This window comes from Podarcis filfolensis (assembly GCF_964270895.1).
Source record: "Podarcis filfolensis genome assembly, chromosome: 3".
NCBI classification, from domain to species: Eukaryota; Metazoa; Chordata; class Lepidosauria; order Squamata; family Lacertidae; genus Podarcis; species Podarcis filfolensis.
In genome coordinates this window covers 10,014,509-10,041,175 of record NC_139606.1, presented here as the reverse complement: position 1 = coordinate 10,041,175, position 26,667 = coordinate 10,014,509, and the positions used below count along the sequence as shown (strand labels likewise).

Sequence of the window (26,667 nt, the reverse complement as noted above, 5' to 3'; positions counted from 1 at the left end):
ATGGCGACAGCCTCTCCCGGGCTAAGGCTCTTGTCTTTTCTCAGAGACGCTAGCGCAGCTGTGAGGTGGTGATAAGACGCCTTGTCTTTGTTTTTCTCCCCGCCTGCAGCTTTCCCACGCCGTTGCTGGGAACCTGCCCTGGGAACCTGCTTTGTTGACATTCCACGCTGGCCAGTGTCCTTAGCAGCCTGGGCCTCTAGCGGATGCTTCCCAGCGCTGTTGGACGTTGCCTCAAAGCACAAACAACTTTCGCAGCCTTTCGCTTTCTCAGAGCTCTTGGAATGGCCTGCCTGGCCTGCCCCCCCACAGCCTTTTGGGGTGCAGCCTGCGCTCTCTTCCACAGCTCTCAGCTGCTCTCCAGCACACAGAGGTGTCGAAGCAGAGAAACAGCTTCCCGGAACAGCCCCCTCTGGGCTTGGTGCTCTCTCTGGGCATCTTCTAGCCCCCTCTAATGTGGCTCCCACTCCGGCCTGGGGCTTGCTCCCTTGGCCCTCGGCTTTCTCCCGGCCCCTGGCTCCTGCTGAGCCTTCGCACAGACTCCTCAGCACCTGCCAAGCGGCCTCAGCCGATTTCACGCCCTCCAGGTGGGGCAACAGCAAAGCGTCCACACTTGCTTTCAGCAGGCAAAGCTCTCTCTGCTCTCTCTCACTCAGCAGAGCAGTAGCCTGCATGGGTGGGGCCGGCTCCTTCTGGGCTAAACTCCAGAGCCCTGTGGCCACAAACCACCCCCTTGCTCCTCTTGACCAGGCCTCCCAGTTGGCCCCATTCAGCCTCTCACCGGGGTAGCTCTCTTGGCTCTGCTGTTCCTGTGCAGCAGCCATTCTTCCTCCCTCCCCGGGGGCTTCAGCGTACTCACTAGTTTGCCAGCAAGCCGGACCTCCGAAGCAGCCGTTCCTCCTGGCTCTTGGTTCCTCTCTCCGGCATCTCCCACTGCCCTTGCCTGGCAGGAGATTTACAGCAAACCGACGCTGGCAGCCTTCTCCCTTCTCACACTTATCAGGAAACGCGATACTTCCATAACCTCTTGTATAAATCAAACCCCTGCGTCCAGTCACACTTCCCTGCGTCGCTCTGCTGGAAGTTGACGCGGCAGGGGAGCAGAGCTGCAGCGGTCCCGTCCGTGTGAGATGAGGGATAAATCAAGTCCAACGACAGCTCAGTTCTTATCTCTAGAAGCGTTTATTTACAAAGCAATAAAACCGTCCGAAACTTCAGACATTCTCTTCCGTGCTCCAGGAGCACACACGCAGCTTCTGCTGCTCACCGAGAAGTGAAACTGAGTGAGGAAACAGAAAGACTTTGTGCGTCACTTCTCTGCGACAAGCCCCTCCTTCTGCTCCCCCTCCTTTTCTTCTCAGACACAGGACACACCGGAGTACTGACCCTGTCAGTTCCAAACTCCACATTATGGTGATGAATTATGGTGCTGGAGGAGACTCTTGAGAGTCCCATGGACTGCAAGAAGATCAAACCTATCCATTCTGAAGGAAATCAGCCCTGAGTGCTCACTGGAAGGACAGACCCTGAAGCTGAGACTCCAATACTTTGACCACCTCATGAGAAGAGAAGACTCCCTGGAAAAGACCCTGATGTTGGGAAAGATGGAGGGCACAAGGAGAAGGGGACGACAGAGGACGAGATGGTTGGACAGTGTTCTCGAAGCTACCAGCATGAGTTTGACCAAACTGCGGGAGGCAGTGGAAGACAGGAGTGCCTGGTGTGCTCTGGTCCATGGGGTCACGAAGAGTCGGACACGACTAAACAACTAAACAACAAACAGGAAGCATCTGTCCAAAAGCCAAGCCATGTGGCAGGTGGGCCATAGAGTGTCCTTCATTGCCTTGGGAGGATACACAATATAATATAATAATAATAATTTATTATTTATACCTCACCCATCTGGCTGACCTGCTGCCTGCGGAGGACCCATTCATTCTGGGCTTGACTCTGTCATGCAACTGCCCTCGACCAGATCGGCTGTGAGGGATATACACTCAGTGCCTAAGCCGAGTCCAAGCTACACCTGGAATCAATAAAGTTGTAGCCAATTTTTTAAATCCCAGAACGTTGTCCTGTCCAGTTTGTCCACCTTCTTGGCTCTGGCCTCTCTCCTGGTATGTATGTGTGTGTGTGTCACTGTGGGTGGGTCTGCAATGGATGCCTCAGATAATGTGTGTGATGTGCTTTAAGCACTCAAGAATTACATATTTTAAAAATACGGTTATTTATAACAGAGGGCACCATGACCTAAAGCTGGTTATGCTCACTGTGTGGGCAGGATAACTGCAACCCAGCCTTTAGCAGGCCGCAAAACAGCCGGAGGAGTTGCACAATGAACTGAATTCAAAAGGGTCTGCAAGTTGCAACATGTACATGTTATATACACATCGTTTTCCAGTTCCTAAATTCTTGCCCTTAAGAAGATTAATAAGCTCTTCGTTTGATTTCTCAATGCCGTACTTTTTCCTGGCGCAGCAGGGATGAACATTCTTTATATATATACATATATATATATTCACCCATGAAGGGCCAGAATGTCTCCTTAAATTCAGCTGGTAGTTGGAAAGTAATCCAGATTTTGTTTTTGTGCACAATGTTTAAAGAAAACTGAATGCCTTCAGCGGAGTAGGAAAGGCTACGATGCCTTTAGAAATGTTACCACAGCAGCGGTAAAGCGCTGGAAAAATCCAAATAGTTATTAAAATGTTAAACCTCAATTGTTTAGGAATTAGGCGCATAGCTGAAATCACTTCCCCACCCGCAGTGTGAGCAACATGCTCTTTACCTTGGGAGAACAATTTAAATGCTGTATACTCCAGATTGATTAACATCATCTGAAGCTTATACAGAGTCATGGGACCATCCAGCCCAGTATTTGTATTGGCATCCAGGGGCTCAAGTAGAGGCTATTTCCCAGCATCTGGAACCTGGGAAGTGGAAGGCAATAGCCCAGTGGTGAAGCACTCACCTTGCATGCAGACGGTTCCAGGTTCAATCCCCGCCGTCTTCAGGTAGGGCTGGGAGACACTGTGGTCCAAAACCCTGCAGAGTTACTTCCAGTCAGTGTCAAAAAGCAATCAATCAATCTTTATTACAGTCAAGACAAATCGTTACAAAGCAATGCACAATTCAGACAGCCTACCTCCAGGTTATAGGGACGCAGGTGGTGCTGTGGGTTAAACCACAGAGCCTAGGACTTGCCGATCAGAAGGTTGGCGGTTCGAATTCCCGCAACGGGGTGAGCTCCCATTGCTCAGTCCCAGCTCCTGCCCACCTAGCAGTTTGAAAGCACGTCAAGTGCAAGTAGATAAATAGGTACCTCGCTGGCGGGAAGGTAAACGGCGTTTCTGTGCGCTGCTCTGGTTTGCCAGAAGCAGCTTAGTCATGCTGGCCACATGACCCGGAAGCTGTACGCCGGCTCCCTAGGCCAGTAAAGCAAGATGAGCGCCACAACCCCAGAGTTGGCCACGACTCGACCTAATGGTCAGGGGTCCCTTTACCCTTTACCTTTTACCTCCAGGTGAAACAAGCATTTTGTACAAACTTAAAGATAGGGATCATTGGTTCTTGCAACCACCGATAAAAACTTCGCCACTGCTAATGTTCTAGCGTTTGTCCGGTCTTCCAATAGGAACCTGACATAGTGAGCCTCTGATTTTCCCGGGAAAGGTACCAGCAAGGGTAATATCAGTTCAGTCCTGGCTTGCTCATATTTCGTACAGTGCAGCAAAATATGCTTTATGGAATCGATGTCTTGAGCACACGAGCAAAGTCTGTCCTGGTAGGGAACTCCTCTCAACCTGCCATCCAACACTGCAGAAGGAAAGACGTTTAGTCTGGCTTTGGTGAAAAACCTTCAATAATTTGGTACTGTCAGGTTTTTAATGTAAGATGTTAACTTAAAGACATGTCCATATTGTACTCCTACTGCCAGTGGACTACAGACTGCGTGTGATCGAGATCGCAAGTCACTGTGTGTATTATCCCATAGTCTTTGCTTTAACGTCTTTAGGGCACCTTCATAACCCAGGTAATAAAGTTGGGGGGGTGACAGACCAATAGAGGTGGCTTTTCTAGCCATGGTTTTCTGCCATTTTCTGACTAACTCCTCGTTGGCCAGGTGTTGGTACAAACCCTTCCTTAGATCAAACACTGAAATCCTGAGCCAGTGTCAGAAATCCTGAGCTAGATGGACTAATGGTCTGACCAAGTATAAGGTAGAATCTGATGTTTTGTTGAGACACTGCTGTCCAGTGCAGTGAAAGAGACATTAGTTGTCCCGGTGCCCACACATTACTTTGGCTACTCACTTCAGTAAGATAAAGAGTATGCTCTAGAGTATGCCCACCTCATTGGGAGCAATTATGTCCACATTTTCTTGCTTCTATCTGCTTCCAAGACACAAGATGTCCACACCTTGTTAACAGCTTCAGTGGAGAGAGAGAGAGAGAGGTCCTATGTTCATAATACTTAGATGAAGACTGACTGTTGTGATCTCTTGCTGAAGCTGCCTACCTGAAGGAAAGAGACTGGCCATTATGACCTCATGCTGATGATTTCTATCCAAATGAGATAGACTTGCCATTGTGACCTCACAGCGATGCTACATTCCTGAAGAGACGAGGCTGGCCATGTTAAATATAGTAATTTAACTCACTGAAATTGTAAGTGCCTGTATGCATTAGTTCGTGTTTAGATTTGATTGGTTGGTAACTGAATTCTGGAGAGTTCTCTAGTGGTTCTCATGTGATTGGCTAACATTGGTCACATGGAGACGTGCTCCAAGGTAAAAGACTACTGGGAAAGGATTTATAATGAATTGAAAAAAGTGTTGAAAAACACATTTATTAAAAAACCAGAAGGTTTTTTACTTGGTATAGTGGGGGGTGAAATCCCCCAAAAGAATGTTACTTTTTTTCTGCATGCCACAACAGCTGCGAGAATATTGCTAGCGAAGAATTGGAAGAAACAAGATTTATCAACTATCAAAGAATGGCAGATGAAGTTGATGGACTATACGGAACTTGCCGAACTGACCGGGAGACTTCGAGACCAGAGAGAAGAGACTGTGGAAGAAGATTGGAAGACGTTTAAGGAATATTTGAAAAAAATTGTGAATATTTAAATCTTAGAATAGCTTTGGAAGTGGATATAGGATGTAGGGTTAGAAGTAGAAGATAGTGCATTTTAAAATAGTATTATTTGTAAGTAATAAAATGTGAAGATTTTTATGGTTAAAGAAAGCGTGATAAAAAAAATGATTAGAAATTATGATATATGTAACTGCTGAAGATGAGGTAAAATGAAAATCAGATGGGGGAACTTGGGGAAGCCCACCTAACAATGTTTATAAAAAATAAGGATAAGACAAGAATTTGTTTGTATTGTTTGTTTTTCTGTTTGTGTTAGTTAGTTAGTTTAGTTTATTATGGCCATAGGCCCATATTCAATACAATACCCTTGTGATTGGCTAATTCCAGACTGCTCCTGTAGGCCAATCAGGTTGTGGATTCACCTCCTCCAGAAGCCTGATTGGCTGCTCCTGCAGACCAGTCAGGTCGCTGATTCACTTCTTCCAGGAGCCTGACTGGCTGCTCCTGCAGACCAGTCAGGTCACTGATTCACTTCATCCAGGAGCCTAATTGGCTGCTCCTGCAGGCCAATCAGGTCGCTGATTCACTTACACCTGGAGCTGGATTGGGTGGCTCCTGCAGACCAATCAGACTGCTGCATTCTGGATCCTATTGTTCTAGGATTCAGCTCAGTACATAACACTGAGCTTGATGGAACAATGGTTGGACTCAGTATAAGGTCCTGTGTTCTTAACCCACACGATCCCATGCATGTTTACTTGGCTCTATGCATGTTAGTTGCTGCATGCATAGAGGAGCTTTATCCTAGCTAAGAAGGCTTAAAATTGCAGCCTTTAACTAGAGTTGCACAGAAAGGAAATGAAGTGGGATATTTTTCATTCACAGCGCACATGCTCTTGTCACTGAGCTACAGGCCCTGCCCAACAAGATGAAGGCGATTAAGTAAAAACGGGGTGAAATTTGAGTAAACCAGGGATAGATGTACCATATTTTTCGCTCTATAGGACGCACTTTTCCCCCTCCAAAAATTAAGGGGAAATGTGAGTGTGTCCTATGGAGCGAATGCAGGCTCCTTGGCTTCAGCGATAGCAACGCGAAGCCTCCAAAGCACAGAGGGAGAGCTCCCCCCGCACTCCGGAGGCTTCGCGTTGCTTTCGCTGAAGCCGCCTGAAGCCCCCGGAGTGCAGCGCGAACTCCCGCTGCGCTCTGGGGGCTTCAGGCAGCTATCCGCAAGTCTTTGGAGCGCAGCAGGAGTTCCTGCTGCCCTCCAAAGGCTTGCAGATAGCCGCCTGAAGCCTTGAGAGCAAGAGGGGTCGGTGCATACCGATCCCTCTTGCTCTCCAGGCTTCGCTTCGCTGGAGAGGCTCTGCACAGTTTTCCCTCTCTGCGCAGTGCCCCTTCAGCGAAGCGGGAGGAGAAATGGAAGGGGCTGTTTCTCCTGCCGCTTCGCTGAAGGGGCGCTGAGCAGAGAGGGGGAGAATTCTTTTTCCCCTGTTCTCCCCCTCCAATGGTCCGGTGCGTCCTATAGAGCGAAAAATACGGTACTTGGTGAAGACTTCCCTGACTTTCAGGGATGCATGGAAGCAGCAAATTCCATCTACAGTAGTACAAAGTAGGCAAGCCAGAGAAGGATTTAATAGTGCATGTACATTCCTAAATAAAAATGGAAACCTGAGCTTGGGCAGACCTTCACAGATGTCCATAGTAATTTCCTGGCCCTTCTAGGGTGTGCACGGGGTAGTAAAAGAAAGAAAAAGGGAATTACGACAATGCATATTTACCCAGAAGGGTGTGCCCAGCTTTTTCGAGCATTTGGCATGCCTGAAGCGGTAAGATGCAGCAAAGCCTTCTTCAGACAACACTGCAGCGTTCACCCTTTTAACTGAATGTTGTTATTGTTGTTGTTTAGTCGTTTAGTTGTGTCCGACTCTTCGTGACCCCATGGACCAGAGCACGCCAGGCACTCCTGTCTTCCACTGCCTCCCGCAGTTTGGTCAAACTCATGCTGGTAACTTCAAGAACACTGTCCAACCATCTTGTCCTCTGTTGTCCCCTTCTCCTTGTGCCCTCCATCTTTCCCAACATCAGGGTCTTTTCCAGGGAGTCTTCTCTTCTCATGTGATGGCAATGTATTGGAGCCTCAGCTTCAGGATCTGTCCTTCCAGTGAGCACTCGGGGCTGATTTCCTTCAGAATGGATAGGTTTGGTCTTCTTGCAGTCCATGGGACTCTCAAGAGTCTCCTCCAGCACCACAGTACAAAAGCATCAATTCTTCGGCGATCAGCCTTCTTTATGATCCAGCTTTCACTTCCATACATCACTACTAGGAAAACCATTGCTTTAACTATTCGGGCCTTTGTTGGCAAGGTGATGGCTCTGAACCGGCAAGCCACTCTAGTATCCCTGCCAAGAAAACTCCATGGACAGAGACAACAGGCATATAACTGAACGTGCAAGAGCACAAATCAGAGATACACCAGGTAGCCCTTCCCTTCCCCATGGACACTGACCGCACATTCGGTACATGCAGCTGAATGCCTGAAAAGGCCACCTGCCAAACCCATAAGGGCCTCTTTTATTCTAACAGCTGAATGTGTGAGTGGCAGATGTTGTGGTCCAAGGAGCATGTCAACATTAGGGGTGGAGCTAACTGGCATGACCCTGCTTGTGCATCCAATTAGCTCAGACATAGGAAACCAGTATACCTGAAGGAGTGTCTCCACCCCCATCGTTCAGCCCGGACACTGAGGTCCAGTGACTTCTGGCGGGTCCCTCACTGTGAGAAGCAAAGTTACAGGGTACCAAGCAGAGGGCCTTCTTGGTAGTGGCGCCCGCCCTGTGGAACGCCCTCCCATCAGATGTCAAGGAAATAAACAACTATCTGACTTTTAGAAGACATCTGAAGGCAGCCCTGTTTAGGGAAGTTTTTAATGTTTGATGTTTTATTGTTTTTTTAATATTCTGCTGGCAGCCGCCCAGAGTGACTGAGGAAACCCAGCCAGATGGGTGGGGTATAAATAAATAAATATATTATTATTATTATTATTATTATTATTATTATTATTATTATTATTATTATCTCAGGCCAATGTGGCCCCCAGGACTGTATACCCTTCAACATTTCTCTGATTAAAATAGAGACATCCTATTCAACAACAACAACAACAATAATAATAATAATAATAATAATAATAATAATAATAATAATAATAATGTCATTATTTATACCTCACTCATCTGACTGGGTTGCTCCAGCCACTCCGTGCAGGTTCCAACATACAGTATATAAAAACATTAAACATTAAAAAGCTTCCCTGTACAGGGCTGTCTTTAGACGTCTTCTAAAGGTATCATTGCCTTGGCTCGGGGTCGCATAACTCCATACCCTTCAATATTTCTCTGATGAAAATGGGACAACTTTAATAATAATAATAATAATAATAATAATTTCACTTTTTATAGCCCATCCATCTGACATAAAAAAACTTCCCTATATAGGGCTGCCTTCAGATGTCTTCTAAAGGTTCTATAGTTGCTGATCTATATAGAGAGCCAGTGTGGTGCAGTGATTATGAGCGGTAGACTCGTAATCTGGTGAACCGAGTTCGCATCTCCGCTCCTCCACATGCAGCTGCTGGGTGACCTTGGGCCAGTCACACTTCTCTGAAGTCTCTCAGCCCCACTCACCTCACAGAGTGTTTGTTGTGGAGGAGGAAGGGAAAGGAGATTGTTAGCCGCTTTGAGACTCCTTTGGGTAGTAATAAAGTGGGATATCAAATCCAAACTCTTCATCTCATTTCTTCTGATCTCCTTGGCTTGGGGATCGCATAACTCCACAACTTCCAACATTTCTCCAATGAAGTAGGGAAGTCCTAAGGAAAAGCGGGACATTCCGGGATCAAATCAGAAACCGGGATGGCTTCTGAAAATCCAGAACATTCCCTGGAGAACAGGGACACTTGATGAATCTGAGTCTCTCTGTCTGGCGCTTGGGATTCTCCTTACACCATCCTGCTAGCCACATCTACCGGTAATCTGCCAAGCCACAATGCGCAAAGTAGCTGACTGTACAAAGGTAAAATTTACATTCCTTGTCCCACCCACTTTTTCCCACTGGCCCTGCCCACTATCAGAATGTTGCCCCCAGAAAACTTGCCCCAAAAGGGATCCAACCCCCCAGGCTGCAAAAGGTCCCCTACCCTGAATGTTATTTTCTGAAAAGGATATAAATCAAATACTGCCTTACTTCAGACAGGCTGTCCATTTCTTTTTTTTTAAAAAGTTCTCCTTAAAAGGCTCCTTGCCTTTTTTTAATCGTACACACAGGGTGCATTGTGCTGGTAATTTTTATTCCTGTTTTATTGAATTTTAAAAAATATTTATAGGGGAGAAAGCTCTTAAACAATCTAACCGCTGAGTATGAAATGAGGAACAAGTGGCATGCGGGGGGAGGGAGAGGGGAAATAAGGTAAGAAGTCTGACGGCCATTTTTAAAAATATCGCTGGGTGTTGCCAAAGTGGCTCTATTTAATCCATATTTTTTTTCACGACTTATATGCCAAAGTTCCTCCCAAAGTTTTATTAATGTAGCAGTGCGTTTATTACTATAATTTCTATCCCACCTTTATAAAAAACATAATCCAGGTAGCTATGGTCCAGGACAATGGTTCGAGTCCTAAGATTAGTTAAGGAAGTTTGTGGAATGGAAGTTTCTCACAGTTTCCTCTCTCAGCAACTTCTTAGGTCCCTAACCAAATTGTTTTAGAGGTACAAAGAAGGTACATTTTAATGTTTTAATGCTGTATTTTAATTTTGTTTTTAAGTTGTATTTCAATCAATTTGTTTTTATATTGGTTGTTAGCTGCCCTGAGCCTGGTCTTGGCTGGGGAGAGCAGGGTATAAATAAAATTTATTATTATTATTATTATTATTATTATTATTATTATTACAGAGCTGGACCAGTGAGAGGTGAGACATAACCTGGGGAGACATAACCTTCATCCCTAGGCTATCCACCCCTGTTCTTGAGCAGTGATTCCTAACCATATTGCTATGCCTTCCCACAAGTCCAAAATTATCTGGCATGGTGAACCACGTATGAATTTTGCACCTTAGGGCTTTGGCAGTCATTGGTTTCTTGCATCTCCATGGCAAGCTTGCCTATTTCATAACCATCGCTCGAGCCATCCAAGCAAAAATTTACTTTACACCCCTATTAATGTGGAATATTTTGTGGGGAAATATTTATAGTACTTACAAAGCTATTCCTGGTTTTGCTTATGGAAATGTCAGAACACCGACCGTCGGATTGCAGGATATTGCTTCATAAACTGTAAAAATGTATTCTAAAAACATATGGTTGCAGAAGTGTGCAGTTTGTTCAGGGTAGCTGGTTAACGGTGCTGGGAACCTGACAGAGGAAAACCAGGTAGGCCCCAGGTGAGGGATGCTTAAATGGTCAGGGGGCGGACCCAAGGGATGCTTTCCAGCTCTGTTGGCTCCGCCCCTTGGCATAGTCCAAGTTGAGGCCAGCATCCCCAATCGCCAAAGCAAGATGCAGGCCAGGGTCCAGCTCCTGATAGGCACTGGGGGCAGTATGTTTCAGAGCACAATTCAAAGTGTTAGTGCTGACCTTTAAAGCCCTAAATGGCCTCAGTCCAGTATACTTGAAGGAGCGTCTCCACCCCCATCATTCAGCCTGGAAACCGAGGTCCAGCTCTGAGGGCCTTCTGGTGGTTCCCTCACTGTCAGAAATGAGGTTACAGGGAACCAGGCAGAGGGCCTTCTCGGTGGTGGCACCCATCCTGTGGAATGCCCTCCCAGCAGATGCCAAGGAAATAAGCAAGTGTCTGACTTTTAGAAGACATCTGAAGGCAGCCCTGTTGAGGGAGATTTTTAATGCTGGATGTTTTTAATATTCTGTTTTTAATATTCTGTTGGTAGCCACCCAGAAGGGACATGGGTGGTGCTGTGGGTTAAACCACAGAGCCTAGGACTTGCCGATCAGAAGGTCAGTGGTTTGAATCCCCACCACGGGGTGAGCTCCCATTGCTCGGTCCCAGCTCCTGCCAGCCTAGCAGTTCAAAAGCACATCAGAGTGCAAGTAGATAAATAGGTACCACTCTGGCGGGAAGGTAAATGGTGTTTCCGTGCGCTGCTCTGGTTCGCCAGAAGCGGCTTAGTCATGCTGGCCACATGACCCAAAAGCTGTACGCCGGCTCCCTCGGCCAATAAAACGAGATGAGCGCCGCAACCCCAGAGTCGGTCACGACTGGACCTAATGGTCAGGGGTCCATTTACCTTTACCTTTAGCCACCCAGAGTTGCTGTGGAAACCCAGCTAAATGGCGGGGTATTACCAACAACAACAACACCCCCACCACCTATCAGGAAGGGGCATTCAGGTGATGATTCCCCTGTAGGGGCCCCAGTGGAGCCCTCACCTTCCTGCAACTCTGTCGCACCAAAAGAGGTGAGTGGACTTGTTAAGAGAGCCCTATTCCCCTCACAATCCTTCTCATGGAATTCTGGGAATTGTGGCTCTGTGTGTATTCTGCTCTGGTCAGACCTCACCTGGAGTACTGTGTCCAGTTCTGGGCACCACAGTTCCAGAAGGACACTGACAAACTGGAACGCGTCCAGAGGAGGGCAACCAGAATGGTCAAAGGCCTGGAAACGATGCCTTATGAGGAACGGCTAAGGGAGCTGGGCATGTTTAGCCTGGAGAAGAGGAGGTTAAGGGGTGATATGATAGCCATGTTCAAATATATAAAAGGATGTCACATAGAGGAGGGAGAAAGGTTGTTTTCTGCTGCTCCAGAGAAGCGGACACGGAGCAATGGATCCAAACTACAAGAAAGAAGATTCCACCTAAACATTAGGAAGAACTTCCTGACAGTAAGAGCTGTTCAACAGTGGAATTTGCTGCCAAGGAGTGTGGTGGAGTCTCCTTCTTTGGAGGTCTTTAAGCAGAGGCTTGACAACCATATGTCAGGAGTGCTCTGATGGTGTTTCCTGCTTGGCAGGGGGTTGGACTCGATGGCCCTTGTGGTCTCTTCCAACTCTATGATTCTATGATTCTATTCTATGATTCTATGAATAGGGCTGTACTAACAAGCCGACGAAGCAACTTGTAAGAGGTTGTCATCGTACCAGTTAAGGATTAGAAGCGATGGATATTTTGGGTTCACTCACCAAGCCCATTATGGCCCACTTGCAATGACTTCATGACCCATAGATTGGGAAACACTGTTCCAGAGTATTGCATCAATGGGCAATGATGTATGGCTGTAACTCAGCAATTCCACGGGAGCCAAATACCTTTCCCTTAGCTAGAAGATGTGTTTCTAGGACACTGTGTTTTTCCAGCTCACACATTATGACATTCTGAGGGCTGGGACAAAGCAAACTTCTCACCAGCTCACATAGTGGTTGCCGGTAAACGTGCTGCTTACAATATGATTGTGTATCTCCTGAAATATACTCAGTCGCAAAGTGATTTCATGCTCTTTATTCAGCTCATAGTGGTGAGGAGGAATGAATGAAAGTCCCCTCAAGGTATCTGCTTTATATACATTATTTACACAATGGGCTGCACATGATTGGCTAATTCCGGAATTCTACTGTAAGCCAATCAGGTTGTGGATTCACTTCTATCTGGAGCATGATTGGGTGGTTCCTGCCAACCAATCATACTGCTGCATTGTTCTAGGACCAATCAGACTGCTGCATTCTGAATCCTATTGTTCTAGGACCAATCAGACTGCTGCCTTTTGGATCCTATTGTTCTAGGACCAATCAGACTGCTGCAGTTTGGATCCTATTCAACTCAGTACATAACATCTCCACTTCAGTGTTTCCTGCAAAATGCAGCGAGAATGGTGTAGTGGTTAGAGTGTCAGACTAGGACAGGGGAGACCAGGGTTCAAATCCCTCCTCAGCCTCGGAGCTCGCTGGTTGTTCTTGGTTATTGTGGGGATTAAATGAGGAAGGAGATGATTGTGTGTGCTGGCTTGAGCTCCTTGGAGAAAAAGTTGGGCTACAAATGAAAGAAAGAAAGAAAGGAAGGAAGGAAGGAAGGAAGGAAGGAAGGAAGAAAGCAAGCAGGACTGGGACAGAGAAACCAAAAGAAAATGTGGGTTTGTGGAGGTTAAATGGTAAGCAAAGACAACAGGCATGCAGTGCATTGTGCAGCCCTCCAAACTTTGTGGCTTTCAGATGTTCTTAGATGCCATCAGCCCCAGATAGCATGGCCAATGTTCAGGGATGATGGGAGTTGTAGTCTGAAATTCTGGAGGGTACCAGGCTACAAATGGGACGCGGGTGGCCCTATGGGCTAAACCACAGAGCCTAGGATTTGCCGATCCCCGCGACGGGGTGAGTTCCCGTTGCTCAGTCCCAGCTCCTGCCAACCTAGCAGTTTGAAAGCACGCCAGCGCAAGTAGAAAAATAGGTACCGCTCCGGCGGGAAGGTAAACGGCATTTCCGTGCTCTGCTCTGGTTCACCAGAAGCGGCTTAGTCATGCTGGCCACATGACCCGGAAGCTGTACGCCGGCTCCCTCGGCCAATAAAGCGAGATGAGCGCCACAACCCCAGAGTCGGTCACGACTGGACCTAATGGTCAGGGGTCCCTTTACCTTTACCAGGGTGCAAAAGGCAGGTTTTGATTTTACATGGTCAGGGTCAAAGGCAGGAACCTGTAGAGTTGTAGAGTTGGAAGGGGCACCAAGAGTCATCCAGTCCAGCCCCATAAAATGCTGGAATCCTTTTCACAGCTATCCCTGGGCTTGAACCACCAACCTTTTGGTTAACAGCCAGATGCACTGGCCTTAATTTACTACTTCCATGCTTTTCATTGCACAACTGAATTTGTAAGCCTGCTAATTCCTCTCTTGAAGTGGAGGTTTTGAATCTAGAATTTCTAGATTCTATTTGTGGTCATTGTTATAGCTAATGAAAAACCTTACATCAAATACTGACGCTTAGAAAAACAAACACTTGGGGCTTAAACACTGCCTCTTTGAATGAAAAATAAAATAAAATCATACCCTCGCGCAGGGAAGTATCAACCATCTCCCTAAAACACACAACCACTCTGTCTTAGTTAGCCATTATCAGCCAAGGTGGGCAAAAGTTGACAGATGTGTGTTGGCCAGCTTCCTCCAAGCACTCAGTTTGCCTCCCCACTGGGATTCCCCGAAGGTATGGGCATAGTTCTCCCCTTGCCAGATCTGTTCACATGTTATGCTGAAAAATCCATGGAGGTGGGGGGTGGGGAGGAATGCAAGGGAAAAAGGACAAGTTGTTCTCTGTGTATTTGAGGAGTTAGGACACACCGCCAGGTTTGTGTTAGCAGTTTCACATGAGCTGACAAAAGCTGATTGGTGCCAGCCTGGGGTATAAATATTGAGGAGTCTCTCCTTTTATTCCATCAGTACCGTAATTCTATCCTTTTCGCAAAAACAGCTCTCTGTGTGTGCGCATGTGTGTCTAACAGCAGTAACTAACTAACTAACAACAACAACAACAGTGTGTAGGGAGGGGAGGCTGGGAAATGCCTGAACATCTGAAACCCTGAGGTAATTGGGGCCGCCGAGACAAAGAGGGTCTCCCTTTTGATCCACGCGTCCTTGAGAGCCAGCCAAAATCCTTAAGTGAGGTCTAACACTCTCTAACCAAAGCTGTGCCCATAAACATGGGCGACTGCGAGTAGGATGTGTATTTGTGGTCGAGCGAGGTATGCAAGTTATGTTCTGTGTGGATGGAGTACGCCTGGTGCTGAAAGCTGTGGGCTGGGGGAATGAAAGCAAGTTGTACGAGGAGAAGAAGGAATGCTCACAGCACTTGGTGCCCTCAAATGTAGATTAGTTTGGACGGGGATGTGAGGTAGGAAAGATATATCCTGAACACCTGTTTCTACATCTGTATTTTTCCTTCTCTGCGAGGGTACAGCGAGCTCGGCCTCTTGCTGTGTCTGTGCAAAGCAGTCAGCTCCTTCCCGCCCTAAGTGAAAAACAGTATCGTCTGTCCAAGCTGCGCTGCTCACGCGTGTCATGTGATAAATCTGTGATTTTATTACGTATACCAGTTTTAAGAGTGCTGCTTTTATTTATTTTTTATTTTTTAATTCAAAAAAACATGGACTAGTTTTGAATGTGTTTTTATTTAGGGATGCAACATTGGCAACGAAGATGAACAGAGGGAAAACATTTGTTCGTTCCCTGTCTCACCCCATCCCAGTTTTAACAGCCCATCAGTAGATATTGATACATGGATATTGATATTGAGTGTGACTGGGGAAAGTTTAGAGGTGACATACTCCAAGGATGGGCAGACTTCAGGCTTTATGGATCTTTTTCTTCTTCTTCTATTACTAGATCGCCAATATCTACTAGTGGGAGCCAAGAGCCTATTGTCCTGAACCAAACCCACTGCTGTTTCTCATAACACTCCTTGTTTTGTTGTTGTTTAGTCGTTTAGTCGTGTCCGACTCTTCGTGACCCCATGGACCAGAGTACGCCAGGCACTCCTGTCTTCCACTGCCTCCCGCAGTTTGGTCAAACTCATTCTGGTAGCTTCGAGAACACTATCCAACCATCTCGTCCTCTGTCGTCCCCTTCTCCTTGTGCCCTCCATCTTTCCCAACATCAGGGTCTTTTCCAGGGAGTCTTCTCTTCTCATGAGGTGGCCAAAGTATTGGAGCCTCATCTACCCACCGTGGAAGAATGGCAGATGAAGGTTATAGATTATATGGGACTGGCAGAAATGACCGGCAGAATCCGAGACCAGGGAAAAGAGACGGCGGAAGAAGATTGGAAGAAATTTAAGGACTATCTTAAGAAACATTGTAAAATTATTGAATGTTAGAACGATGTTGATTCAGAAAATAAGTGGTTATAAGCTGTAATGATTATGTAATCAAGAAAAGAAAGGTCAAAAATTATATAGAAATTAGGGGAAGGATTTGCTGAACTGAATTAATCAGAGATTGGAATACAGAAAGGGGAGGTATGAGGAGGTCGGGAAAGTAAGTTTTATGAATATAAGGGATTGAAATTATACTTGTTGTTGTATGTGTTTTGTATGCATTTTTGTTGTTTCTGTTTTTTGTTTTTTCTATTTTATATAAACTTTTAAAACTTTAATAAATATCTTATTTAAAAAAAACAAAGTATTGGAGCCTCAGCTTCAGGATCTGTCCTTCCAGTGAGCACTCAGGGCTTATTTCCTTCAGAATGGATAGGTTTGATCTTCTTGCAGTCCATGGGACTCTCAAGAATCTCCTCCAGCACCAACACTCCTTGTTAGTGCTCTTCATTTCAGCGGCCTGTGTTAACTAGGGAGTTGTAGTTATTTTTGAAAGAAGTGGCAGTCAGAAGGCCTCGGGGATTTACTGAAAACCGCTGAATATCTAAACCCTCAATGCACAACCTTAAAGCCAGACTGGAGGTGAACTTTGGACCTTCTGCATGCAGATCATGTGGTCTACTCATTGCTCTATGGCTGCTGCTTCCCCCAGAGCATGATCTGGCCTGGGAAGCTGATCCAGAGTCTTTTGTGCCCAAAACCATACCACTAGATCAACAGAACTGTGTTGTGAACACAGTCATTGCCCAGTAAAATTTCCAGTGACATCAAACCCAGGAAGCTGAATTTTTGCTTTGTGAAGATGATGGGAAGCTGGTCCTGGCTATGTATAATGTGGTTTTGGCTTCTACCAAGAGATACATTTGGCCGTCTCACTCATATCTCCTGGAACAGGTGAGTTGGCATCAGTGAAAGCCACAACTTAATCCTATGCGCTTTGTCAATTTTTCTTAAGAAGATCTGCAAACACTCAGTTATTTTCCACTTTCCCCAAAGTAAAGCCATCACCACCCTGGTCTCCGAAATATTGTTGCTTCTTTATTTGTACCCAGAGAAATTGTACTTGGAACACGAGGTGTCAAAACTGCATCCATTGTTTTATTAAGGATTATTAAATTCTCCAGTGGGTGACAAATCGCATCAGGGTCAAATCTTTCCCAAAAATAAATGCAGTGTATCTAATATCCCCCCCCCCATAAAGAATTTTTTTTTTTGCCATAACTTGGGATCTTTAAATGAGAGGAATGAACTCATTGCTCGGAGGTCAGTGGTAGCAGATTTTGTTTTAACAAGTCTAGATAAAAATCTGCTGAGCAATGTCCATCGAGGGCCAACAGCGCTTGGCTGTCTCAGTGGCAGTGGGAGACAAATCTGAACAGCAGTGTCACACATCCCTTAGCCTGACCCTGGCCAAACATAATTGAGCTCAGCCAAAGGCCTCTGTAGCATGATGGGTAATGTATGAGAATTGCTGAAGAGGCTTAAAAAGCGTCCGATTATGATATGGATGAATGATAATTTGATGGCTACGGCTTCTAATGCACTGAGACACCATGTTTTATTAGACCTCAGCACTAAACCGTTCCAACCCTTGCTATTTTTGGATTTTCATGTGTATTCAAGGATGTTTGTGCGCATATGAGAACATCTTAAGGAGCCATCCACAGTCCGTTCACTGCGGAGTGTGCCAGGCCCAGGTTTTATCCCAGCTTAAAGTTTGCCCTTGCTGATGCTTGAAAATGGAGAGTGGGGAATCTGATGCCCTCAGCTCCAGCCAGCATTGCCAATGATCAATAATGGGAGGTGCAACCCAAGAACTCTGGAGGGATAAAGGATCCTCATCCCTGTTTGGGATGATCAAACAGCCATTTTTTACAACTTCCTCCATCTACCCTGGTGTTTTTCTTATGGTTAGAGAATGAGACAATGGTTTATTTTGACAACTCAGGATATGTTCACTTTATGTAGCTTTTTAATAAAAATAAAATAAAATAAAATAAAATAAATAAAATAAAAATGTCCAAGCCATGAAGCACCATAAGGTGCTCTGTATGTCCCTGATCTGCTCTATCATGCCTCATGGGTAATTTTGTGCCAAGCACGAGCCAAATACCTTTATTTATTAATTAAATACGTTGCTGTACAGTGGAACCTTGGTTCTCGAATGGCTTAGTTCACAAACAAATTGGCCCCGAAGCACTGAAAACCCAAATGTCAGTGTTCCAGTTTTCAAACATTTTTTTGGAAGCTGAACGTTCGATGCGGCTGTTGGCTATTGTTTCTGAGGCGCCTGTGACAATCGGAAGCCTTGGTTTTCAAACGTTTTGGGAGTTGAACGGACTTCTGGAGCGGATTAAGTTCGAGAACCAAGGTACCACCGTATTCTTTTATTGTGGTTCTCTGATTTTCTTGATATTTTATTTGTATTGTATGTTGGGAAGTGAGGGGCTGATGGGGCTCGCCAGCTTAGGAAGGTAGCCTATCTAGGAGAAGGAAAACTCTGATCCTAAACCTCCACTGCTATGGGGGATATCTTCAGGAGAAGAAAAGCTTAAGGTGTAAACCCTACACAAACCCAGAGTGGGGTCCCTAGGATGGTTCGATGGCTCCTTGTATACCTCTGGCAACTCCTGAAGCCAAGCTCATGGCAAATGTATTGCTCTGCTTTCCCTTGGACCACCTCAGTGAGGCCTACAGTCTTGTCTTGTCATCTGGGCAGGTCCTGGGCTGCCAGGCTTAAGCCCCAGAGAGGTCATTTCGGTGCTGGTAACAAAGAGGTTTGGCTTCACCTCCAGATGTGCTCTCCATTGTCTCTGGAGACAGACAGATGCCAACTGATGATGGATATAGTTTCTGGTTTATGCTAAGCTGCCATATGGAGGAAAGGCGGTCTACAAAGGGTTGTGTCCCACACTGCATGAATGAAGTTGTGCTCATGCAACAGAATGCCCGTTTCTTCTCCTCTACCTATCTGTCCCCCAAATCTGCTTCCAACCTCCTGGAGCAAATTTTTGAGGAGGACAGACGAGAGAAGTAGGAAGTTGAATGAGCAGGTGTCTGTTGCGTGAACAGAATGGCAGTTCTGGATACAACCCAAAAATATCTTTTTTAGAAAAAATAGAATGATAGTTAAAATATCATTTTTGAGCAGATGTATTCCCTGAGTCTAAACCACAGAGCCTAGGGCTTGCCGATCAGAAGGTTGGCGATTCGAATCCCCACGAAGGCGTGAGCTCCTGTTGTTCGGTCCCTGCTCCTGCCCACCTAGCAGTTCGAAAGCATGTCAAGTGCAAGTAGATAAATAGGTACCACTTCGGCGGAAAAGTAAACGGTGTTTCCGTGCGCTGCTCTGATTCACCAGATGCGGCTTAGTCATGCTGGCCACATGACCCGGAAGCTGTCTGCGGACAAACGCCGGCTCCCTCGGCCTATAGAGCGAGATCAGCACACAACCCCAGAGTCGTCCACGACTGGACCTAATGGTCAGGGGTACCTTTACCTTTATTCCCTGAGATTAATGTGGCCACTTCTCTGTGGGCATGTATATAACAGATCCTTCCCCCACCCCCAAAAGGGAGGTAAAATATACATTTTGGATTGGAATATTACAGCACTTCTGAATTTTATCTGGCAAAAAATCTTCACAGAACTGCTATTGGAGAGTAGCATAGTGGTATAAAATGAAAACGAAAATCAAATGTGATCCAGGAAGCCCTTACTTCAAATTTCATTATGAAGTCACTGGGTAAATCTCTCCACCTCAGCCCAACAGCATTAAGCAGCTCACAACAATAATATTGGCCTATATATCAGATTTGTCACAATTTGCTGAGATAATGTATGTTTGAGCACAACGTCTCCTTGTGGTTGGGATGGTACTGTGGCAGAACTGCAGATTAGAGCGGCTCCATGAATAAGATCAAAGTAGCCTGCTATGGCTATGGTTTTCCCAGTAGTGATGTATGGAAGTGAAAGCTGGACCCTAAAGAAGGCTGATCGCCAAAGAATTTATGCTTTTGAATTATGGTGTTGGAGGAGACTATTGAGAGTCCCATGGACTGCAAGAAGATCAAACCTATCCATTCTTAAGGAAATCAGCCCTGAGTGCTCACTGGAAGGACAGATCCTGAAGCTGAGGCTCCAATACTTTGGCCACCTCATGAGAAGAGAAGACTCCCTGGAAAAGACCCTGATGTTGGAAAAGATTGAGGGCACAAGGAGAAGGGGATGACAGAGGACGAGATGGTTGGACAGTGTTCTCGAAGCTACCAGCATGAGTCTGACCAAACATGCGGGAGGCAGTGGAAGACAGGAGTGCCTAGTGTGCTCTGGTCCATGGGGTCACGAAGAGTTGGACACGACTAAACGACAAAACAACAACAGCCTGCTAAGTTTGGGATGGAAAATGGGAGGAGATGGTTGGATTTGTGAAGGTTATCACTGACCCAAAAGCAGCATGAGCCACGGCCTGGATTCCAGAGCAGGTCTCGGGGCCTTCCAAACTGGGGTAATTCATTTCAGACCATACCAATTTCAAATTTTGGCACCATCACTGTCACTGCTGGAAAAACAATCTGAATGAAAAATCACCTCCTATTCCGAGAGCGTAAGGTCCATAAATCATTGAAATCATAAACTTTCTGCACACCACTCAGGATATGAGTACTTTACACCTTAAGGGGCTTCAACCTGGACAAGTGGAATGTTGAGAAATAAGTGAGATAAATTCATATCTGATGAATAATCACTCTGTACTTTCTGTGGGACATCTACCTTTCTGTCTTCTGCAACCCTGTCTGCTACCGCTTTCCCTGTTTCAAATATTTTAATTTCTATAGCTGGACTGATTGCAGATGTGTTGCATACAGATTCAAGTCTTTCTTTTTTTTAAAGAGCCACTTAAAACCACAGGCATTGCAATAATAATATTAATAATAATAATTTTATTATTTATACACTGTCCATCTGGCTGGGTTTTCCCAGCCACTCTGGGCAGCTTACAGCACAATTTTTTTTAAAAAAAAAACATTAGACATTAAAAATTTCCCAATACACGGTTGCCTTCAGATGTCTTCTAAAAGTCAGATAGTTGTTTATTTCCTTGACATCTGATGGAAGGGCATTCCACAAGGGCGTGCCACTACTGAGAAGGCCCTCTGCTTGGTTCCCTGTAACCTCACTTCTCGCACTGAGGCCCTCAGAGCTGGAACTCAGTATCTGGGCTGAACGATGAGGGTGGAGACGCTCCTTCAGGTATACTGGGCTGAGGCCATTTACGGCTTTAAAGGTCAGCACCAACACTTTGAATCGTGTTCAGAAACATACTGGAAGCCAATGTAGGTTTCTCAGGACTGGTGTTATATGGTCTTGGCGGCCGCTCCCAGTCACCAGTCTAGCAGCTGCATTCTGGATTAGTTGTAGTTTCTGGGTCACTTTCAAAGGTAGCTCCACGCAGAGTGCATTGCAGTAGTCCAAGCAGGAGATAACTCTGGTGAGACAGTCCGCAGGTAGGTAGGGTCTCAGCCTGAATACCAGATGGAGCTGGTAGACAGCTGCCCTGGACACAGAATTGACCTGCGCCTCCATGGACAGAAAAAAAAACCAGGGACAAAATGACCTGATGAATGAAGACATGCAAGACTGACAGAGGTCAGGGACAGAGTGATATTTACTTCTGAGTCAATATGCATAGGCTCACACAGTCCAACTCCTTAGGCCGCTCATTTTGCCTTCTACAAAGTCACCCCTTTCTCGCATTTCTCAAGGAAAACAAAATTCTTGCTTCATCTTCTCACTTGCTTTCACTTTGTTAGTCCCTTTTGCCAAGAGTGTGTTGCAGTGCCAATTACAACCTCATTGCTAGTGCTTAATTGCAGAGATGGGGGCTAGAGAAGAGGCTCTCTAGAAGCAATGAGGCGTTTTCATGTTCCTGGGAATGAAGCCAGTGGTTGCTTCAAACCGGCTTAATTTCTGTTGCTTGTTTTCAGTTCTAAATTAATTAGAGTTGAGTCTAAGTGTAGCATGTTTGACAAGGCAGGGGAATGTTGTTGTTGTTTTAAAAATATTCTAAATAAAATATCAGTGGGGAGAAAAGGAAGAGGTGGGTGGTAGCCCCCAATTGTCTGAGTCAGAGGTTTGTCACATCAAGATTCCTAAAAGGGGGTGGGTGGGTTTCTAGAGGTTGTTTATTATTCTAACAGAGAGCTGGGCTGTTTTTCTCTTTCAGAAAAAAGGGATGTCACAGCCTGGCATAACTCCAGCTTGGTCAGGTCAGTAAATTTGTTGTACTTAATTTGCAAGACTGGTTTGCTCATTTTTTCCCATGTTGACCTTCAGTGATCTTTGGAACTCCCCTTGGCTTGATCTTGGAATTAGATGGGCAATGGCGAGTTCCATCAGCAGGTGTGTGTGTTACCATGAGAGAACTAAACATGTTCATTGTGCTTTTGTGCACTTCAGAAAAAGAGGGCATCGAGGGCATTCCGATAGTCATTGAGTTGGCCAGTTTGAGAACAGGATGTCTGAAAAAATTTACACATCACTTGGGAAGACAGGCGAACTAATATCGGTGTACTGGATGAAGCAAAGATCACTAGTGTTGAGGCAATGATTCTTCAACATCAACTTGTTGGACTGGTCATGTTGTGTGGATGCCTGATGATTGTCTTCCAAAGCAAATACTCTATTCTGAACTTAAAAATGGAAAGTGTAATGCTGGTGGTCAACGAAAGAGGTTTAAAGACTGTCTCAAGGCAAATCTAAAAACAATGTAGTATAAACACCGACAACGGGGGAACACTGGCCTGAGAGCGCTCCAGTTGGAGAACAGCCTTTTCCAAAGGTGTCATAGGTTTTGAAGACACTCAAACTCAGGAAGCAAGGGAGAAACGTGCTAGGAGAAAGGCATGCTTGGCAAATCCACACCGTGATCAGCTCCCGCCCGGAAGCCAATGTCCCCACTGTGGAAGGACGTGCGGATCCAGAATTGGCCTCCACGGTCACTTACGGACTCATTGTTAAAACCGTGTTTATGGAAGACAATCTTAACTCGGCTACGAGTGATTGCAGAAGGAGGAGGAGGAGGAGTGTTAGCCAATTTGAGAACAGGATGTTGGATGAGATGGGCCTTTTAGCCTTTGCCAGCTGAATTCTTCTGTTCTTTTTTTCATAATTTTTTATTGGGTTTTTTATAATTTTATACATATAAAACATAACCATTTCAAACATTAAAATACAAGGTTCTTTTAAACCTTCAGACTTCCTTCCCTCCCTTCATGGGTTCCATGTTTAACTTTAAATTTGCTGCGTCTTTTACCATTTCCCATCTATTATAGAACCATAATTACCATAAATAATTCCACATTACTAGTGTCATTACATCCCTGCCAAAGATTTTAACTGTTAACTGTCGTCTTTTAAATAAGTTACAAATTTACTCCAGTCTTTAGAAAATACTTGATCTTGCTGGTTTCGGATCTTCCCCGTCAGTTCCGCCATCTCCACTTACTCCGTCAGTATCATCTGCCATTCTTCTTTTGTTAATATTTCTCCTTCCTTCCATCTCTGGGCTAGTAGCATTCTCGCTGCTGTCGTTGCGTACATAAAAAGTATTTTATCTTCTCTTGGTAACTCTTCAACTATTATACCTAGTAAGAAGGCTTCTGGTTTTTTAACAAATGTATTTTTAAACATTTTCTTTAGTTCATTATATATCATTTCCCCAGAAAGCCTTTACCAATGTACACGTCCATCACATATGGCAAAATGTACCCTCCTTCTCTTTACATTTCCAACACAATTTTGAACTTGTTTTGTACATTTTAGCAATTTTACTCAGTGTTAGATACCAATGATACATCATTTTCATCTAGTTTTCTTTCAACGAACAGCATGCAGTAAACTTTATTTCTTCTTTCCATAACTTTTCCCAAGATGAAGTTGGATATTATACCCAAAATTTCTAGCCCAATGTATCATCACTGCCTTGACTTCAAATTCTTCTTCTGTTCTTACCTTGCCAAAGACCTCCTTAAAACCCGGAGACAACAGTGTGAGCTCCAGCATGATCTCACTAAATTGGTTAACTAGGCAAAAGGAAATATTTGACATCAATAAGCTCTAAGTAACTGTTAGAATTCCTGCTCCATGATTGCGGTCATGGGATTCTTGTCTATCACACGATGGTATATGTTTTGACTCCACAGAGTGGGAAGTGACGGAGACAGGATGTTTGTGTTACTATTGTCCTTTGTTCTTTCTCTTTGCTGTCTGATGCTAGAGAGACAGAGAGCCATGTTGCAGTGCTCTGTGTGTGTTTATATGTAAATAAAGTAGATTAGCCAAAATGCTGAGTTGCTGAGGTCTGTTATGCAAGCTGTGAAGACTGTGAGGATCCCTAAGTGTGCCGATGTCTGTTGACATCGGTCACTGTGATGTTCGGGCTGAAGAAAGCTTTTGAAGCTCCCGAGTGATCGACCAGGAGGGAGGGAACATGCCAGTCAGGCATGTGTCTCTGCCAGGGTCCTACTGGAGAGTAGGACGAGCTCCTGACAGTAGCATGTGACAAGACAATATATGCAAAGTCAATTGCTTAGCCAAATTCACTAGAGGTAAGAATTCACGATCGCCACTTTCTCATTTGTTTATGAACAGGAAATGTCAGTGGGTCTACTCTGAGTAAAACACCACCCCGTGCTTTTAAATAAGCTTGTGTTTCTTTTTAATTTACTTAAGAGGCCGTCAAATTTGTGAGCATAACTAAGCAAAAATAGTATGCTCAAACTTTTCCTTCTAACTTCCAAGGCTGCTGAGTTTGTGTATATGAGTGTGCGCACAGGCACATTTGCTAAATGGTAACCTCGCATTCGGCCACTCCATCCACTGCCATTTGGATGGCAATTACAAAGTGGGTGCCAAACTGTGGAGGATCTATATATATTTTTCCAAGAGCAGCAGCATCTGGCTTCTTGGCAGATGCCTCAGTCCATTGTGCTGGCAATGCTGGGAGCTGCCGGGATCTGTCAAGTCAAGTGTTTAGGCTGCTGCAGAGCTGTCTGACTGCCTTGTTCCCTTTAGAAAGCATGTTCTGTCGACTCCCGCCTGCCCTGTTTCATTTTGACAATTTTGTAGTTCGTTTTGTTCCTCGTTTGCTCTCTTCTTAAAGAGGTTTTGCAGAACCAGTCACAGGACCCACGTACCTACGGGACCGCCTCTCCTGGTATGCACCACGGAGGACCTTAAGGTCCACAAATGACACCACTTTGGAGGTGCCAAGTTGCAAGGTAGTTAGATTGGTCTCAACTAGGGCACACCCAAACCTGAAATAACCCTTTATACTCAACTGGCTGCCTCTGAGGTATGCATAGGGGTCCTTATCCAAATCCTACATGAGCAAAAAAGAAAACTTTAATCGGAGGAAAGGACACAGGCTGGTGGCTGAACATGAGGTAAAGGTAATGGAACCCTGAATGGTTAAGTCCAGTCAAAGGCGACTATGGGCTTGCGGCGCTCATCTCGCTTTCAGGCTGAGAGAGCCGGCATTTGTCCACAGACAGTTTCCAGGTCATGTGGCCAGCATGACTAAACCACTTCTGGTGCAACGGGACACCGTAATGAAAACCAGAGCACACAGAAATGCTGTTTACCTTCCCCCCATAGTGGTACCTATTTATCTACTTGCACTGGCATGGCTACTAGCCCATGGGAATGCCTCCAGGTCAACTTCCTTGGGCCCTTCCCAATGACATCCTGAGGGAATAAGTATTACAGCGGTACCTCAGGTTACAGACTCCGCTCACCCAGAAATAGTACCTCGGGTTAAGAACTTTGCTTCAGGATGAGAACAGAAATCACACTGCAACAGCACGGCAGAGGCAGGAGGCCCCATTAGCTAAAGTGGTACCTCAGGTTAAGAACAGTTTCAGGCTAAGAACGACCTCCAGAACGAATTAAGTTCTTAACTAGAGGTACCACTGTATTTAGTCATAGCGAGTTCCTTCAACAAAAATGTTTAAGTGATCACTTGTATAAATGACGCCACAGTAACAACAGCAAAGGTGTGATTCAATAACATTTTCAGCAGATGGGGCTTGCCCATATCTGATAGAATGTGCTCCCATCAGATATCAAGGAGGCAAGTACAGTAACTATATCCTTTAGAAGACACCTGAAGGCAGCCCTGCTTTGGGAAGCTTTTTAATGTTTAATGTTTTATTATATTTTTATATACCGTATTTTTCGCACCATAGGACGCACCGGACAATAGGACGCACCTTGTTTTAGAGGGGGGAGAACAAGGGAAAAAATTATTCCGCTCTCTGCCCAGCGCCCCTTCAGCGAAGTGGCAGGAGGCGCTGCGCAGAGAGTAGGAGAATTTTTTCCCTTGTTCTCCCCCCTCTAAAACAAGGTGCCGTTTAAGGTGCGTTCAGGCGGCTACCTTGGAAGCCTGGAGAGCGAGAGGGGTCGGTGCGCACCGACCCCTCTCGCTCTCCAGGCTTCAGGTTCCTTTCGACCTGCTGTTTGGGGCTGGCGGGGGGAAGCCCACCACCAGCCCCAAAGAGCAGGTCAGGGAGCAGCGGAAAGGCGCAGCGGAGAGGCTGCTGCCATAGTCACGCATCACTTCTCCAGCCGGGAGAGGGTCGCGGGGGGCTGCTTTAGCCCCCTGCGCTCTCTCCCGGGTGGAGAGCTGACGCGCGGGTATGGAGGCTCC

At 45.6% G+C, this 26,667-nt stretch overlaps 1 long non-coding RNA gene across 1 annotated transcript in view; it reads left to right on the top strand.

Annotated features, from left to right (window-relative positions):
• The window catches only part of LOC310759555, a 134,734-nt gene that overhangs the window by 59,582 nt on the left and 48,485 nt on the right, over positions 1-26,667 (top strand). The window lies entirely within an intron of this gene.